General features: G+C 42.1%; 9 non-coding genes and 3 pseudogenes across 9 annotated transcripts; all 12 read right to left on the bottom strand.

Moving 5' to 3' along the window:
* Positions 1 to 62: 62 nt before the first annotated feature.
* LOC129832567 (5S ribosomal RNA) lies at positions 63 to 181 on the bottom strand. Its single transcript, XR_008755960.1, has one exon. It is a non-coding gene; the product is annotated as a 5S ribosomal RNA (ribosomal RNA).
* A 672-nt stretch (positions 182 to 853) lies between these two features.
* Positions 854 to 1,003, bottom strand: LOC129832577 (U1 spliceosomal RNA; annotated as a pseudogene).
* Positions 1,004 to 1,698: 695 nt separating this feature from the next.
* On the bottom strand, positions 1,699 to 1,817 carry LOC129832566 (5S ribosomal RNA). Its single transcript, XR_008755959.1, has one exon. It is a non-coding gene; the product is annotated as a 5S ribosomal RNA (ribosomal RNA).
* A 684-nt stretch (positions 1,818 to 2,501) lies between these two features.
* On the bottom strand, positions 2,502 to 2,651 carry LOC129832576 (U1 spliceosomal RNA; annotated as a pseudogene).
* A 693-nt stretch (positions 2,652 to 3,344) lies between these two features.
* Positions 3,345 to 3,463, bottom strand: LOC129832565 (5S ribosomal RNA). The gene has a single exon (XR_008755958.1). It is a non-coding gene; the product is annotated as a 5S ribosomal RNA (ribosomal RNA).
* A 1,530-nt stretch (positions 3,464 to 4,993) lies between these two features.
* LOC129832601 (5S ribosomal RNA) lies at positions 4,994 to 5,112 on the bottom strand. Its single transcript, XR_008755988.1, has one exon. It is a non-coding gene; the product is annotated as a 5S ribosomal RNA (ribosomal RNA).
* A 1,521-nt stretch (positions 5,113 to 6,633) lies between these two features.
* Positions 6,634 to 6,752, bottom strand: LOC129832596 (5S ribosomal RNA). Its single transcript, XR_008755982.1, has one exon. It is a non-coding gene; the product is annotated as a 5S ribosomal RNA (ribosomal RNA).
* Positions 6,753 to 8,280: 1,528 nt separating this feature from the next.
* Positions 8,281 to 8,399, bottom strand: LOC129832571 (5S ribosomal RNA). The gene has a single exon (XR_008755964.1). It is a non-coding gene; the product is annotated as a 5S ribosomal RNA (ribosomal RNA).
* Positions 8,400 to 9,921: 1,522 nt separating this feature from the next.
* On the bottom strand, positions 9,922 to 10,040 carry LOC129832585 (5S ribosomal RNA). The gene has a single exon (XR_008755969.1). It is a non-coding gene; the product is annotated as a 5S ribosomal RNA (ribosomal RNA).
* A 1,523-nt stretch (positions 10,041 to 11,563) lies between these two features.
* On the bottom strand, positions 11,564 to 11,682 carry LOC129832573 (5S ribosomal RNA). The gene has a single exon (XR_008755965.1). It is a non-coding gene; the product is annotated as a 5S ribosomal RNA (ribosomal RNA).
* Positions 11,683 to 12,357: 675 nt separating this feature from the next.
* LOC129832575 (U1 spliceosomal RNA) lies at positions 12,358 to 12,507 on the bottom strand (annotated as a pseudogene).
* Positions 12,508 to 13,202: 695 nt separating this feature from the next.
* On the bottom strand, positions 13,203 to 13,321 carry LOC129832564 (5S ribosomal RNA). Its single transcript, XR_008755957.1, has one exon. It is a non-coding gene; the product is annotated as a 5S ribosomal RNA (ribosomal RNA).
* Between the last annotated feature and the right edge of the window lie 793 nt (positions 13,322 to 14,114).

Below are 14,114 nucleotides of genomic sequence, written 5' to 3'. Positions count from 1 at the left end.
CAAATGCTTACTACGAGGCAGTGTTGCTGATGAAATAATGCAACACCCCCTAGTGGACAAAAGGCTTACAGCACCTGGTATTCCCAGGCGGTCTCCCATCCAAGTACTAACCAGGCCCGACCCTGCTTAGCTTCCGAGATCAGACGAGATCGGGCGTATTCAGGCTGGTATGGCCGTAAGCGAAGGTGCATCTCTTTGCACACCATATAAAGTCAAAGTGAGTCTGATAAACAGACGTTGCATTCTCACCAATTAGATAAGCAGCTTGAACTTTGGCTCACTCAAAAAGTGGAAGAAATTACATATACTGTAGCCATCACTTTTTAGCACAGATAGTTGGATGAAATACAAACAAACCTTGCAAACATTTCTAAGCGAGGGCACAAATTTCAGCCTTGTGGGAAAAAACGGACAAATACAATGACTTCTGACAAATACATCATCAGCAAAAGTTTCCCATGCAGCTATCCTACTAGCCACAATAAATACACAAAAGCTCTGGATGTTGAAAACCTATTGCATTGTTCTGTGCTAAGGAGGAATGCATGTATGGACAATTTCATATTGGAAGCGCATGACACATCATGACCGGGGGGGGGGGGGTTAGAGTGGCTTCCCAACTATCTCCTGATTGAAGTACCAGCGTGGCATAAATACAATGCTGCATTTCGCAACATAATGTTTCGACAAAATGCCAACAATATTTTACAAACAAATGTTTCCACCTTTCGATTGGTCCACAAAGTCTCCTTCACAACTGACTTCAAAGATCTCCATAAGCACAGTCAGTTGACTCAAGTCATCTTTAAGCCTGCCGCCATGCATCGGTTTATCATTAACAAAGACATCAGGGTAAAGCGCAAACGAGCACTACCATAAATTTTGCAATCGAGATTCACACATTTGGAAAATTCGCAAGGGGTCAGCACAGCCAGAGTGCAATGGCTGAGCCCCACACCGGCTGAACCACCTTCTTGATTACAGTATCTCTTTTGCTTAGTGGAGGAAAAGTCTCTCCAGTGCCAACATTTTCCGCTAACGGTAACCACTTTGTGTTCTGATAATATCATATCACATCGACCTGCGTTAAATGCCGTTTAGGAATGCACTTGCACACAGAGTAGTGAAAAAGTAGTTTATTTTGTTTACTAGATTATATCAGTGAACCACTAGATTCCCATCATGCAACACTGTCGAAAAAATCACCAATTACTTTTTAATATCTTAACCTATCTGATATCACAAATGTTTGCGATATGACGAAATACAATCACATTCAGACACACACACACACACACACAGACAAATGCATGAAACCAATTGATTTATTATCGATAACATCTCAGATTCCCTTGTGCTTTTGATTTACTCCATAAAAGAAGGGTTGTAATTCCAACATGGAAAACACAGGGCCATCAGACACCAGTCCAGTTCCACTCCTCACCAGCATTATTTCCTTTGATCATTTGAACAGGGCGAGGGAGCACAGAGCACACACAAGCTGCATTCAGTAACAATATTCTTATTTGTCTTATAAATAAAAGGCAGTTGCTCCCTGACAACACAAGGAACTTTGATCGTATTAAAAGGGCAGGGGAGACTAGCCCATAGAGGCTGCATTTAGTCAATTCAGCAACAAATGCTTACTACGAGGCAGTGTTGCTGATGAAATAATGCAACACCCCCTAGTGGACAAAAGGCTTACAGCACCTGGTATTCCCAGGCGGTCTCCCATCCAAGTACTAACCAGGCCCGACCCTGCTTAGCTTCCGAGATCAGACGAGATCGGGCGTATTCAGGCTGGTATGGCCGTAAGCAAAGGTGCATCTCTTTGCACACCATATAAAGTCAAAGTGAGTCTGATAAACAGACGTTGCATTCTCACCAATTAGATAAGCAGCTTGAACTTTGGCTCACTCAAAAAGTGGAAGAAATTACATATACTGTAGCCATCACTTTTTAGCACAGATAGTTGGATGAAATACAAACAAACCTTGCAAACATTTCTAAGCGAGGGCACAAATTTCAGACTTGTGGGAAAAAACGGACAAATACAATGACTTCTGACAAATACATCATCAGCAAAAGTTTCCCATGCAGCTATCCTACTAGCCACAATAAATACACAAAAGCTCTGGATGTTGAAAACCTATTGCATTGTTCTGTGCTAAGGAGGAATGCATGTATGGACAATTTCATATTGGAAGCGCATGACACATCATGATCGGGGGGGGGGGGGGGGGGGGGGGGGTTAGAGTGGCTTCCCAACTATCTCCTGATTGAAGTACCAGCGTGGCATAAATACAATGCTGCATTTCGCAACATAATGTTTCGACAAAATGCCAACAATATTTTACAAACAAATGTTTCCACCTTTCGATTGGTCCACAAAGTCTCCTTCACAACTGACTTCAAAGATCTCCATAAGCACAGTCAGTTGACTCAAGTCATCTTTAAGCCTGCCGCCATGCATCGGTTTATCATTAACAAAGACATCAGGGTAAAGCGCAAACGAGCACTACCATAAATTTTGCAATCGAGATTCACACATTTGGAAAATTCGCAAGGGGTCAGCACAGCCAGAGTGCAATGGCTGAGCCCCACACCGGCTGAACCACCTTCTTGATTACAGTATCTCTTTTGCTTAGTGGAGGAAAAGTCTCTCCAGTGCCAACATTTTCCGCTAACGGTAACCACTTTGTGTTCTGATAATATCATATCACATCGACCTGCGTTAAATGCAGTTTAGGAATGCACTTGCACACAGAGTAGTGAAAAAGTTGTTTATTTTGTTTACTAGATTATATCAGTGAACCACTAGATTCCCATCATGCAACACTGTCGAAAAAATCACCAATTACTTTTTAATATCTTAACCTATCTGATATCACAAATGTTTGCGATATGACGAAATACAATCACATTCAGACACACACACACACACACAGACAAATGCATGAAACCAATTGATTTATTATCGATAACATCTCAGATTCCCTTGTGCTTTTGATTTACTCCATAAAAGAAGGGTTGTAATTCCAACATGGAAAACACAGGGCCATCAGACACCAGTCCAGTTCCACTCCTCACCAGCATTATTTCCTTTGATCATTTGAACAGGGCGAGGGAGCACAGAGCACACACAAGCTGCATTCAGTAACAATATTCTTATTTGTCTTATAAATAAAAGGCAGTTGCTCCCTGACAACACAAGGAACTTTGATCGTATTAAAAGGGCAGGGGAGACTAGCCCATAGAGGCTGCATTTAGTCAATTCAGCAACAAATGCTTACTACGAGGCAGTGTTGCTGATGAAATAATGCAACACCCCCTAGTGGACAAAAGGCTTACAGCACCTGGTATTCCCAGGCGGTCTCCCATCCAAGTACTAACCAGGCCCGACCCTGCTTAGCTTCCGAGATCAGACGAGATCGGGCGTATTCAGGCTGGTATGGCCGTAAGCAAAGTTGCATCTCTTTGCACACCATATAAAGTCAAAGTGAGTCTGATAAACAGACGTTGCATTCTCACCAATTAGATAAGCAGCTTGAACTTTGGCTCACTCAAAAAGTGGAAGAAATTACATATACTGTAGCCATCACTTTTTAGCACAGATAGTTGGATGAAATACAAACAAACCTTGCAAACATTTCTAAGCGAGGGCACAAATTTCAGACTTGTGGGAAAAAACGGACAAATACAATGACTTCTGACAAATACATCATCAGCAAAAGTTTCCCATGCAGCTATCCTACTAGCCACAATAAATACACAAAAGCTCTGGATGTTGAAAACCTATTGCATTGTTCTGTGCTAAGGAGGAATGCATGTATGGACAATTTCATATTGGAAGCGCATGACACATCATGATCGGGGGGGGGGGGGGGGGGGGGGGGGGGGTTAGAGTGGCTTCCCAACTATCTCCTGATTGAAGTACCAGCGTGGCATAAATACAATGCTGCATTTCGCAACATAATGTTTCGACAAAATGCCAACAATATTTTACAAACAAATGTTTCCACCTTTCGATTGGTCCACAAAGTCTCCTTCACAACTGACTTCAAAGATCTCTATAAGCACAGTCAGTTGACTCAAGTCATCTTTAAGCCTGCCGCCATGCATCGGTTTATCATTAACAAAGACATCAGGGTAAAGCGCAAACGAGCACTACCATAAATTTTGCAATCGAGATTCACACATTTGGAAAATTTGCAAGGGGTCAGCACAGCCAGAGTGCAATGGCTGAGCCCCACACCGGCTGAACCACCTTCTTGATTACAGTATCTCTTTTGCTTAGTGGAGGAAAAGTCTCTCCAGTGCCAACATTTTCCGCTAACGGTAACCACTTTGTGTTCTGATAATATCATATCACATCGACCTGCGTTAAATGCAGTTTAGGAATGCACTTGCACACAGAGTAGTGAAAAAGTTGTTTATTTTGTTTACTAGATTATATCAGTGAACCACTAGATTCCCATCATGCAACACTGTCGAAAAAATCACCAATTACTTTTTAATATCTTAACCTATCTGATATCACAAATGTTTGCGATATGACGAAATACAATCACATTCAGACACACACACACACACACAGACAAATGCATGAAACCAATTGATTTATTATCGATAACATCTCAGATTCCCTTGTGCTTTTGATTTACTCCATAAAAGAAGGGTTGTAATTCCAACATGGAAAACACAGGGCCATCAGACACCAGTCCAGTTCCACTCCTCACCAGCATTATTTCCTTTGATCATTTGAACAGGGCGAGGGAGCACAGAGCACACACAAGCTGCATTCAGTAACAATATTCTTATTTGTCTTATAAATAAAAGGCAGTTGCTCCCTGACAACACAAGGAACTTTGATCGTATTAAAAGGGCAGGGGAGACTAGCCCATAGAGGCTGCATTTAGTCAATTCAGCAACAAATGCTTACTACGAGGCAGTGTTGCTGATGAAATAATGCAACACCCCCTAGTGGACAAAAGGCTTACAGCACCTGGTATTCCCAGGCGGTCTCCCATCCAAGTACTAACCAGGCCCGACCCTGCTTAGCTTCCGAGATCAGACGAGATCGGGCGTATTCAGGCTGGTATGGCCGTAAGCGAAGGTGCATCTCTTTGCACACCATATAAAGTCAAAGTGAGTCTGATAAACAGACGTTGCATTCTCACCAATTAGATAAGCAGCTTGAACTTTGGCTCACTCAAAAAGTGGAAGAAATTACATATACTGTAGCCATCACTTTTTAGCACAGATAGTTGGATGAAATACAAACAAACCTTGCAAACATTTCTAAGCGAGGGCACAAATTTCAGCCTTGTGGGAAAAAACGGACAAATACAATGACTTCTGACAAATACATCATCAGCAAAAGTTTCCCATGCAGCTATCCTACTAGCCACAATAAATACACAAAAGCTCTGGATGTTGAAAACCTATTGCATTGTTCTGTGCTAAGGAGGAATGCATGTATGGACAATTTCATATTGGAAGCGCATGACACATCATGACCGGGGGGGGGGGGGGGGGTTAGAGTGGCTTCCCAACTATCTCCTGATTGAAGTACCAGCGTGGCATAAATACAATGCTGCATTTCGCAACATAATGTTTCGACAAAATGCCAACAATATTTTACAAACAAATGTTTCCACCTTTCGATTGGTCCACAAAGTCTCCTTCACAACTGACTTCAAAGATCTCCATTAGCACAGTCAGTTGACTCAAGTCATCTTTAAGCCTGCCGCCATGCATCGGTTTATCATTAACAAAGACATCAGGGTAAAGCGCAAACGAGCACTACCATAAATTTTGCAATCGAGATTCACACATTTGGAAAATTCACAAGAGGTCAGCACAGCCAGAGTGCAATGGCTGAGCCCCACACCGGCTGAACCACGTTCTTGATTACAGTATCTCTTTTGCTTAGTGGAGGAAAAGTCTCTCCAGTGCCAACATTTTCCGCTAACGGTAACCACTTTGTGTTCTGATAATATCATATCACATCGACCTGCGTTAAATGCCGTTTAGGAATGCACTTGCACACAGAGTAGTGAAAAAGTAGTTTATTTTGTTTACTAGATTATATCAGTGAACCACTAGATTCCCATCATGCAACACTGTCGAAAAAATCACCAATTACTTTTTAATATCTTAACCTATCTGATATCACAAATGTTTGCGATATGACGAAATACAATCACATTCAGACACACACACACACACACACAGACAAATGCATGAAACCAATTGATTTATTATCGATAACATCTCAGATTCCCTTGTGCTTTTGATTTACTCCATAAAAGAAGGGTTGTAATTCCAACATGGAAAACACAGGGCCATCAGACACCAGTCCAGTTCCACTCCTCACCAGCATTATTTCCTTTGATCATTTGAACAGGGCGAGGGAGCACAGAGCACACACAAGCTGCATTCAGTAACAATATTCTTATTTGTCTTATAAATAAAAGGCAGTTCCTCCCTGACAACACAAGGAACTTTGATCGTATTAAAAGGGCAGGGGAGACTAGCCCATAGAGGCTGCATTTAGTCAAATCTGCAACAAATGCTTACTACGAGGCAGTGTTGCTGATGAAATAATGCAACACCCCCTAGTGGACAAAAGGCTTACAGCACCTGGTATTCCCAGGCGGTCTCCCATCCAAGTACTAACCAGGCCCGACCCTGCTTAGCTTCCGAGATCAGACGAGATCGGGCGTATTCAGGCTGGTATGGCCGTAAGCAAAGTTGCATCTCTTTGCACACCATATAAAGTCAAAGTGAGTCTGATAAACAGACGTTGCATTCTCACCAATTAGATAAGCAGCTTGAACTTTGGCTCACTCAAAAAGTGGAAGAAATTACATATACTGTAGCCATCACTTTTTAGCACAGATAGTTGGATGAAATACAAACAAACCTTGCAAACATTTCTAAGCGAGGGCACAAATTTCAGACTTGTGGGAAAAAACGGACAAATACAATGACTTCTGACAAATACATCATCAGCAAAAGTTTCCCATGCAGCTATCCTACTAGCCACAATAAATACACAAAAGCTCTGGATGTTGAAAACCTATTGCATTGTTCTGTGCTAAGGAGGAATGCATGTATGGACAATTTCATATTGGAAGCGCATGACACATCATGATCGGGGGGGGGGGGGGGGGGGGGGGGGGTTAGAGTGGCTTCCCAACTATCTCCTGATTGAAGTACCAGCGTGGCATAAATACAATGCTGCATTTCGCAACATAATGTTTCGACAAAATGCCAACAATATTTTACAAACAAATGTTTCCACCTTTCGATTGGTCCACAAAGTCTCCTTCACAACTGACTTCAAAGATCTCTATAAGCACAGTCAGTTGACTCAAGTCATCTTTAAGCCTGCCGCCATGCATCGGTTTATCATTAACAAAGACATCAGGGTAAAGCGCAAACGAGCACTACCATAAATTTTGCAATCGAGATTCACACATTTGGAAAATTTGCAAGGGGTCAGCAGAGCCAGAGTGCAATGGCTGAGCCCCACACCGGCTGAACCACCTTCTTGATAACAGTATCACTTTTGCTTAGTGGAGGAAAAGTCTCTCCAGTGCCAACATTTTCCGCTAACGGTAACCACTTTGTGTTCTGATAATATCATATCACATCGACCTGCGTTAAATGCAGTTTAGGAATGCACTTGCACACAGAGTAGTGAAAAAGTTGTTTATTTTGTTTACTAGATTATATCAGTGAACCACTAGATTCCCATCATGCAACACTGTCGAAAAAATCACCAATTACTTTTTAATATCTTAACCTATCTGATATCACAAATGTTTGCGATATGACGAAATACAATCACATTCAGACACACACACACACACACAGACAAATGCATGAAACCAATTGATTTATTATCGATAACATCTCAGATTCCCTTGTGCTTTTGATTTACTCCATAAAAGAAGGGTTGTAATTCCAACATGGAAAACACAGGGCCATCAGACACCAGTCCAGTTCCACTCCTCACCAGCATTATTTCCTTTGATCATTTGAACAGGGCGAGGGAGCACAGAGCACACACAAGCTGCATTCAGTAACAATATTCTTATTTGTCTTATAAATAAAAGGCAGTTGCTCCCTGACAACACAAGGAACTTTGATCGTATTAAAAGGGCAGGGGAGACTAGCCCATAGAGGCTGCATTTAGTCAATTCAGCAACAAATGCTTACTACGAGGCAGTGTTGCTGATGAAATAATGCAACACCCCCTAGTGGACAAAAGGCTTACAGCACCTGGTATTCCCAGGCGGTCTCCCATCCAAGTACTAACCAGGCCCGACCCTGCTTAGCTTCCGAGATTAGACGAGATCGGGCGTATTCAGGCTGGTATGGCCGTAAGCGAAGGTGCATCTCTTTGCACACCATATAAAGTCAAAGTGAGTCTGATAAACAGACGTTGCATTCTCACCAATTAGATAAGCAGCTTGAACTTTGGCTCACTCAAAAAGTGGAAGAAATTACATATACTGTAGCCATCACTTTTTAGCACAGATAGTTGGATGAAATACAAACAAACCTTGCAAACATTTCTAAGCGAGGGCACAAATTTCAGCCTTGTGGGAAAAAACGGACAAATACAATGACTTCTGACAAATACATCATCAGCAAAAGTTTCCCATGCAGCTATCCTACTAGCCACAATAAATACACAAAAGCTCTGGATGTTGAAAACCTATTGCATTGTTCTGTGCTAAGGAGGAATGCATGTATGGACAATTTCATATTGGAAGCGCATGACACATCATGACCGGGGGGGGGGGGGGGGGGTTAGAGTGGCTTCCCAACTATCTCCTGATTGAAGTACCAGCGTGGCATAAATACAATGCTGCATTTCGCAACATAATGTTTCGACAAAATGCCAACAATATTTTACAAACAAATGTTTCCACCTTTCGATTGGTCCACAAAGTCTCCTTCACAACTGACTTCAAAGATCTCCATTAGCACAGTCAGTTGACTCAAGTCATCTTTAAGCCTGCCGCCATGCATCGGTTTATCATTAACAAAGACATCAGGGTAAAGCGCAAACGAGCACTACCATAAATTTTGCAATCGAGATTCACACATTTGGAAAATTCACAAGAGGTCAGCACAGCCAGAGTGCAATGGCTGAGCCCCACACCGGCTGAACCACGTTCTTGATTACAGTATCTCTTTTGCTTAGTGGAGGAAAAGTCTCTCCAGTGCCAACATTTTCCGCTAACGGTAACCACTTTGTGTTCTGATAATATCATATCACATCGACCTGCGTTAAATGCCGTTTAGGAATGCACTTGCACACAGAGTAGTGAAAAAGTAGTTTATTTTGTTTACTAGATTATATCAGTGAACCACTAGATTCCCATCATGCAACACTGTCGAAAAAATCACCAATTACTTTTTAATATCTTAACCTATCTGATATCACAAATGTTTGCGATATGACGAAATACAATCACATTCAGACACACACACACACACACACAGACAAATGCATGAAACCAATTGATTTATTATCGATAACATCTCAGATTCCCTTGTGCTTTTGATTTACTCCATAAAAGAAGGGTTGTAATTCCAACATGGAAAACACAGGGCCATCAGACACCAGTCCAGTTCCACTCCTCACCAGCATTATTTCCTTTGATCATTTGAACAGGGCGAGGGAGCACAGAGCACACACAAGCTGCATTCAGTAACAATATTCTTATTTGTCTTATAAATAAAAGGCAGTTCCTCCCTGACAACACAAGGAACTTTGATCGTATTAAAAGGGCAGGGGAGACTAGCCCATAGAGGCTGCATTTAGTCAAATCTGCAACAAATGCTTACTACGAGGCAGTGTTGCTGATGAAATAATGCAACACCCCCTAGTGGACAAAAGGCTTACAGCACCTGGTATTCCCAGGCGGTCTCCCATCCAAGTACTAACCAGGCCCGACCCTGCTTAGCTTCCGAGATCAGACGAGATCGGGCGTATTCAGGCTGGTATGGCCGTAAGCAAAGGTGCCACTCTTTGCACACCATATAAAGTCAAAGTGAGTCTGATAAACAGACGTTGCATTCTCACCAATTAGATAAGCAGCTTGAACTTTGGCTCACTCAAAAAGTGGAAGAAATTACATATACTGTAGCCATCACTTTTTAGCACAGATAGTTGGATGAAATACAAACAAACCTTGCAAACATTTCTAAGCGAGGGCACAAATTTCAGACTTGTGGGAAAAAACGGACAAATACAATGACTTCTGACAAATACATCATCAGCAAAAGTTTCCCATGCAGCTATCCTACTAGCCACAATAAATACACAAAAGCTCTGGATGTTGAAAACCTATTGCATTGTTCTGTGCTAAGGAGGAATGCATGTATGGACAATTTCATATTGGAAGCGCATGACACATCATGATCGGGGGGGGGGGGGGGGGGGTTAGAGTGGCTTCCCAACTATCTCCTGATTGAAGTACCAGCGTGGCATAAATACAATGCTGCATTTCGCAACATAATGTTTCGACAAAATGCCAACAATATTTTACAAACAAATGTTTCCACCTTTCGATTGGTCCACAAAGTCTCCTTCACAACTGACTTCAAAGATCTCCATTAGCACAGTCAGTTGACTCAAGTCATCTTTAAGCCTGCCGCCATGCATCGGTTTATCATTAACAAAGACATCAGGGTAAAGCGCAAACGAGCACTACCATAAATTTTGCAATCGAGATTCACACATTTGGAAAATTCACAAGGGGTCAGCACAGCCAGAGTGCAATGGCTGAGCCCCACACCGGCTGAACCACGTTCTTGATTACAGTATCTCTTTTGCTTAGTGGAGGAAAAGTCTCTCCAGTGCCAACATTTTCCGCTAACGGTAACCACTTTGTGTTCTGATAATATCATATCACATCGACCTGCGTTAAATGCCGTTTAGGAATGCACTTGCACACAGAGTAGTGAAAAAGTAGTTTATTTTGTTTACTAGATTATATCAGTGAACCACTAGATTCCCATCATGCAACACTGTCGAAAAAATCACCAATTACTTTTTAATATCTTAACCTATCTGATATCACAAATGTTTGCGATATGACGAAATACAATCACATTCAGACACACACACACACACACACAGACAAATGCATGAAACCAATTGATTTATTATCGATAACATCTCAGATTCCCTTGTGCTTTTGATTTACTCCATAAAAGAAGGGTTGTAATTCCAACATGGAAAACACAGGGCCATCAGACACCAGTCCAGTTCCACTCCTCACCAGCATTATTTCCTTTGATCATTTGAACAGGGCGAGGGAGCACAGAGCACACACAAGCTGCATTCAGTAACAATATTCTTATTTGTCTTATAAATAAAAGGCAGTTGCTCCCTGACAACACAAGGAACTTTGATCGTATTAAAAGGGCAGGGGAGACTAGCCCATAGAGGCTGCATTTAGTCAATTCAGCAACAAATGCTTACTACGAGGCAGTGTTGCTGATGAAATAATGCAACACCCCCTAGTGGACAAAAGGCTTACAGCACCTGGTATTCCCAGGCGGTCTCCCATCCAAGTACTAACCAGGCCCTACCCTGCTTAGCTTCCGAGATCAGACGAGATCGGGCGTATTCAGGCTGGTATGGCCGTAAGCAAAGGTGCCACTCTTTGCACACCATATAAAGTCAAAGTGAGTCTGATAAACAGACGTTGCATTCTCACCAATTAGATAAGCAGCTTGAACTTTGGCTCACTCAAAAAGTGGAAGAAATTACATATACTGTAGCCATCACTTTTTAGCACAGATAGTTGGATGAAATACAAACAAACCTTGCAAACATTTCTAAGCGAGGGCACAAATTTCAGACTTGTGGGAAAAAACGGACAAATACAATGACTTCTGACAAATACATCATCAGCAAAAGTTTCCCATGCAGCTATCCTACTAGCCACAATAAATACACAAAAGCTCTGGATGTTGAAAACCTATTGCATTGTTCTGTGCTAAGGAGGAATGCATGTATGGACAATTTCATATTGGAAGCGCATGACACATCATGATCGGGGGGGGGGGGGGGGGTAGAGTGGCTTCCCAACTATCTCCTGATTGAAGTACCAGCGTGGCATAAATAAAATGCTGCATTTCGCAACATAATGTTTCGACAAAATGCCAACAATATTTTACAAACAAATGTTTCCACCTTTCGATTGGTCCACAAAGTCTCCTTCACAACTGACTTCAAAGATCTCCATAAGCACAGTCAGTTGAATCAAGTCATCTTTAAGCCTGCCGCCATGCAACGGTTTATCATTAACAAAGACATCAGGGTAAAGCGCAAACGAGCACTACCATAAATTTTGCAATCGAGATTCACACATTTGGAAAATTCGCAAGGGGTCAGCACAGCCAGAGTGCAATGGCTGAGCCCCACACCGGCTGAACCACCTTCTTGATTACAGTATCTCTTTTGCTTAGTGGAGGAAAAGTCTCTCCAGTGCCAACATTTTCCGCTAACGGTAACCACTTTGTGTTCTGATAATATCATATCACATCGACCTGCGTTAAATGCCGTTTAGGAATGCACTTGCACACAGAGTAGTGAAAAAGTAGTTTATTTTGTTTACTAGATTATATCAGTGAACCACTAGATTCCCATCATGCAACACTGTCGAAAAAATCACCAATTACTTTTTAATATCTTAACCTATCTGATATCACAAATGTTTGCGATATGACGAAATACAATCACATTCAGACACACACACACACACACACAGACAAATGCATGAAACCAATTGATTTATTATCGATAACATCTCAGATTCCCTTGTGCTTTTGATTTACTCCATAAAAGAAGGGTTGTAATTCCAACATGGAAAACACAGGGCCATCAGACACCAGTCCAGTTCCACTCCTCACCAGCATTATTTCCTTTGATCATTTGAACAGGGCGAGGGAGCACAGAGCACACACAAGCTGCATTCAGTAACAATATTCTTATTTGTCTTATAAATAAAAGGCAGTTGCTCCCTGACAACACAAGGAACTTTGATCGTATTAAAAGGGCAGGGGAGACTAGCCCATAGAGGCTGCATTTAGTCAATTCAGCAACAAATGCTTACTACGAGGCAGTGTTGCTGATGAAATAATGCAACACCCCCTAGTGGACAAAAGGCTTACAGCACCTGGTATTCCCAGGCGGTCTCCCATCCAAGTACTAACCAGGCCCTACCCTGCTTAGCTTCCGAGATCAGACGAGATCGGGCGTATTCAGGCTGGTATGGCCGTAAGCAAAGGTGCCACTCTTTGCACACCATATAAAGTCAAAGTGAGTCTGATAAACAGACGTTGCATTCTCACCAATTAGATAAGCAGCTTGAACTTTGGCTCACTCAAAAAGTGGAAGAAATTACATATACTGTAGCCATCACTTTTTAGCACAGATAGTTGGATGAAATACAAACAAACCTTGCAAACATTTCTAAGCGAGGGCACAAATTTCAGACTTGTGGGAAAAAACGGACAAATACAATGACTTCTGACAAATACATCATCAGCAAAAGTTTCCCATGCAGCTATCCTACTAGCCACAATAAATACACAAAAGCTCTGGATGTTGAAAACCTATTGCATTGTTCTGTGCTAAGGAGGAATGCATGTATGGACAATTTCATATTGGAAGCGCATGACACATCATGATCGGGGGGGGGGGGGGGGGGGGGGGTTAGAGTGGCTTCCCAACTATCTCCTGATTGAAGTACCAGCGTGGCATAAATACAATGCTGCATTTCGCAACATAATGTTTCGACAAAATGCCAACAATATTTTACAAACAAATGTTTCCACCTTTCGATTGGTCCACAAAGTCTCCTTCACAACTGACTTCAAAGATCTCCATTAGCACAGTCAGTTGACTCAAGTCATCTTTAAGCCTGCCGCCATGCATCGGTTTATCATTAACAAAGACATCAGGGTAAAGCGCAAACGAGCACTACCATAAATTTTGCAATCGAGATTCACACATTTGGAAAATTCACAAGGGGTCAGCACAGCCAGAGTGCAATGGCTGAGCCCCACACCGGCTG

Source organism: Salvelinus fontinalis, chromosome 33, assembly GCF_029448725.1.
Source record: "Salvelinus fontinalis isolate EN_2023a chromosome 33, ASM2944872v1, whole genome shotgun sequence".
Taxonomy (NCBI): Eukaryota; Metazoa; Chordata; class Actinopteri; order Salmoniformes; family Salmonidae; genus Salvelinus; species Salvelinus fontinalis.
Note: the sequence above shows the minus strand (reverse complement) of the source record. Positions and strands in the feature narration are given on the sequence as shown.